We start from the raw sequence: 5,153 nt of genomic DNA, 5'->3' as shown, positions 1-5,153 counted from the left end.
AACAACCATGAAAAAATGCTCAGTATCCTTAATCATAAGGAAAATGCGAATCAAAATCACAATGAGTTACCACCTCACAGAAGTCAGAATAGCTATTATTAAAAAGTCAAACAACAACAGATGCTGGTGAGTCTATAGAGAAAAAGGAACACTTATATACTGTTGGCGGAAATGTACATTAGTTCAGCCACTATGGAAAGCTGTCTGGAGATTTATCAAGGAACTTAAAGCAGAACTACCATCCAACCCAGCAAGACAATTACTGGGTATATACCCTAAGGAAAATAAATTTTTATACCAAAAAGACACATTTGCTTATATGTTTATTGCTGCACTATTTACAACAGCAAAGAAATGAAATCCACCCAGGTGCCCATTAACGGTAAATTGGATTTAACAAAAAAAGAAGTAGTATACAGCATGGAATACTGCAGAGTCATAAAAAAGAATAAAATCATGTTTTTTTCAGCAACACTGGTGAAGTGGGAAACATAATCCTTAGCTAATTAATACAGGAACAGGAAAGCAAACATTGCATGCTCTCACTCATAAATGAAAGCTAAACATTGAGCAGACATGGATATAAATATGGGAACAAGAGATACTATGAGGGTATGGGAGAGAGCAGAGGGAAGGAGGGGAATGAGTTGAAAAACTACCTATTGACTGCTATATTCACTACCTGTGTGATGAGATCTGTACTCCTATCTAAGCACCATGCAATATTCTCATGTAATAAACCTATACATGTACCACTTGTATCTATGACAAAAATGGAAATTAAAAATGAAGAGTGAGGAAGAGTGAGAAAATTGAATCACTAATAATGTCTTTAATTAAGCAATAGCCCACATCAACATGGCTTAACTGCTAAATTTTAGCAAACATGTAGAGAAGATATAATACCAATTCTAGATAAACTATTCCAGAAGAGGAACAATTACTTCCAGACTCATTCATTTGGCCAACATTACCCCATTCCAAAACCATTCAGTAGTGTAACAAATAGGCCAATATCTTTGATGTACATACATGTAAAAATCCCCAACTAAATACTAGCAAGCAGAATTAAACAGCATATTAAAAATATTATCCACTATAATTAAGTGGGCATCATCTTTGGAATGCAAGGATGATTCAACATATGAAAATAAATAAAGGCTATACACCACATTGACAAAAAGAAAGGTAAAAACCATGTGATCAATTCAATAGACATGAAGAAATTATTTGACAACATTTTCAAAATCTTTTTATAGTAAAAACTCTGAACAAAGTAGGTATAGAAGGTATGTACCTCAACATAATAAAGGGCACATATAATAGCCCCAAAGCTGATATATTGAATTAGGAACAACTGAAAACTTTTTCTCTAAGATCAGGAACAAGACAGGGATGCCACCTTTCATCATTCTTTTTCAACAGAGTATTGAAAGTTCTAGCCATAATGGGTAGGCAAGAGAAAAAACGAAAGGCATCCTAATTAGAAAAGTCTAAGTTAAGTTGTCTCTGTTCATAGGTAACCAGATCTTACATAATATAGAAAATCATAAAGAATGCACCAAAAAGCTGTTTGAAATAATAGACAAACTCAGGAAAGTTGTAGGATACAAAACCAACATACAAAAATTAGTATTATTTCTATACATTAATGGCAAACTATCTGAAAAAATCAATTGAACAATTCAATTACTAGTAGATATAAAATACATGATACACCCAAATAAATGTAACCAAGGATGTAAAAGATCTCTACATTGAAAACTTTAAAATATTGATGAAAGAAATTGAAGGCATAAACAAATGTTAAGGTCTCCTATGCTCATGGATTGAAAGAATTACTATTATTGAAATGGCCATACTGTCCAAAGCATTCTACAGATTTAATAGAATATCTATCAAAATATCAGTAACATTCTTAACAAAAACAGAAAAAAATCCTTAAATTCCCATGGAACCTTAAAAGACTCTGAAATACCCAAAGCAATCTCGAACCAAAACATTGACACACAGGCAAATGGAACAGAATAGACAGTGAATAAATAAATTCACACCTGCAGCCAACTGATATTTGACAAATGTTTTAAGGACATATATTGGGAAAAAGCCAGTCTCTTCAAGAAATGGGGCTGGGAAAATGGAAAAGCCTCATGCAGAAGAATGTGAGCATACTCTGGCATCTCGCCATATAAAAAAATCTACTCAAAATGGTTTAAACACTTAAACACAAAACTGACACTATAAAACTAGTAGAAGAAAACTTAAGGGGACACTTTATGGCACTGGGCTAACCAATATTTTTTATTTGTATTTTTTATAGATTTAGAGATACAAGTGCAGTTATGCTACATTGATATGTTGCATAGTGATGAAGTGTCGGCTTTTGGTGTACCCATCAACCAAATAATGTATGTTGTACCAAATACCAAATAGGTAGTATTTTATCCCCTTCCACCATCCCACTTTTGGAGTCTCCAATGTCTGTTATTCTACTCAGTATGTCTATGTGTACACATTGTTTACTTCCCACGTATAAGTGAGAATGTGAAGTTTTTGACTTCCTGTTTCTGAGTTATTTTATTTAGGATAATAGCCAATAGTTCCATCCATGTTGTTGCAAAAAACATGATTGTATTCTTGTTATGGCTGAGTAGTAATCCATTATGTGTGGAATATATATAAATATATGTATATATTTATATATATATATATTTATCTCTCTCTGTTTAGCCCTCTCTGTCTCTCTCTATATATATGTGTGTATACACACACACACACACACACACACACACACACACACACTGCATTTATGTCAGTCAGTCATCCACTAATGGACAGTTAGGTTGAGTGTATGACTTTGCTATTGAGAATGGTGTTGCAATAAACATTAGAATGCAGGTGTCATTTTGATAAAATAACTCCTTTTTGGGGAGTAGATACTCAGCAATAGAACTTCTGGGGAAAAAAAAGGCAGTTCTAAATTTAGTTTTATGAGAAATCTGTTTTCTATAGAGTAATTTGTATTGCCAGCAACATTAGGCAAGTGACCCCTTTTCTCTGCATTCTCAACAATATCTTTTGTTTTTGACTTTTTAATAATAGCCATTCTGAGTGGTATAAGATGGTACATCATTGTGGTTTTAATTTGCATTTCTCTGATAATTAGTGATATTGAGCATTTTTATTTTCTGTTATTGCTGGCTATTTGTATGTCTTCTTCATTTGTAGGTCTTATGTCAATTTTTTAATAATAATATTATTTGCTATTGAGTAATTTGAGTTTCTTTTAGATTCTGGTTATTAATCTTTTGATAGACTGATAAGTTGGAAATATTTTCTCCCATTTTGGAGGCTAGTTAGAATTACTGTTACTAAAAAGAAAATAGAAAACAAGTGCTGGTGAGGATGTGGGAAAAAAAGCCTACAGATTTTTGGTAGGATTATAAATTATTACAGTGACTATAGGAAAAAATATGAATATTTTTCAAAAAATGTAAGTGCAACTTCTGTATGATCAAGTAATTCCACTATTGAATATATACCCAAAAGAAATAAAATTGGTATTTTGAAGAGATACCTGTACTCCTGTATTCATTGCAGTACTATTTCTGATAGCCAAAATGTGAAATCAACCAGTTTCTCCAATAAGGTACTAATAGATAAAGAAAATGTGGCAGATATACACAATGGAATTATATTCATCCATTGAAAAATAATAAAATTTTGCCATTTGTCACCACATGTATGGACCTGGAGGACATCATGTTAAGTAAAATAAGCCAGACACAGAAATACAAGTACCATGTGGTTTCACTCATATCTGTAATCTAAAAAAATGTAGCTATCATAGAAGCAGAGAGTAGAATATTAATTTCCACAAACAGGAGAGGAAAGGGGAGATGGATAGAGAATAGGAAGAAGTTTGTCAACACGTACAAAATAACAATTAAATAGTAGAAATAATTCTGTTGTTTTATTGTACAAAAGGATAATAACAGTCAACATTGACATAGGTAGAAAATTGGCTTTGAATATTCTCATCACAAAGAAATGATATATGCATAAGATGAGGTATACTCTATGTAATATGACTAGATTGATATACTATATGTGTGAGTGTTTATAATAATGAAATTTTACCCTATGAATATGAACAGTTAAAATGTGCCAATAAAATAAAAAAATTAAAAAGTGTCAAAAATATTAAATAAAACAATTGTGATGGAATAATTAGATATTCATAGTTTTTAAATACTTTGATTTTTATGTGGAACCATTAATAAATTAACTAAAAACAGATTATAGGATAAATATAAAACCCAAAGCTATGAAACATTTTATAGTAAAAACAGGAAGGACTCTTAATATCCTGAGTTGCAAATATTTGTTAGTGTATTAGTCTGTTTTCACACTGCTCTAAAGAACTGTCAAAGACTGGGTAATTTATAAAGGAAAGAGATTTAATTGACTCACAGCTCCACATGGCTGGGGAGGCCTCAAGAAATTTGCAATCATGGTGGAAGGTGAAAGGGAAGCAAGGCACCTTCTTTACAAGGTGGCAAGAAGAAGAATGAATGTGGGAGGGACTACCAAGCACTTATAAAAAGATCAGATCTCGTGAGAAATCACTCACTATCATGAGAACAGTATGAGGTAAATCATACCCATGATTCAATTACCTCCATCTGATTTCTCCCTTGATATATAAGCATTATGCGGATTACAATCCAAGATGAGATTTTGGGTGCAGCACACAGCCAAACCATATCATTCTGTTCCTGGACCCTCTCAAATCTCATGTGCTCACATTTCAAAACACAATCATGCCTTTCCAAAAGACCCCCAAAGTCTTAACTCATTTCAGCATTAACCCAAAACTTCATGTCCAAAATCTCATCTGAGACAAGGCAAGTCTCTGATGCTTATGAGTTAGTTACTTCCTAACTAACTTGCTTTTGATCTGCCACCTTGTAATGCATTTTTTGCTTCCCTTTTGCCTGCTACCATGATTGTAAGTTTCCAGAAACTTCCCCAGCCATGTGGAACAGTGAGTCAACTAAATCTCTTTTCTTTGTAAATTACCCAGTCTCAGGTAGTTCTTTACAGCAGTGTGAAAATGGACTAATACAGTATGGCTGCTAACTTAGTTCACT

This window comes from Piliocolobus tephrosceles, chromosome 12, assembly GCF_002776525.5.
Source record: "Piliocolobus tephrosceles isolate RC106 chromosome 12, ASM277652v3, whole genome shotgun sequence".
In the NCBI taxonomy this organism is placed as follows: Eukaryota; Metazoa; Chordata; class Mammalia; order Primates; family Cercopithecidae; genus Piliocolobus; species Piliocolobus tephrosceles.
The sequence above is the reverse complement of the archived record's forward strand: the minus strand, read 5'-3'. Positions refer to the sequence as shown.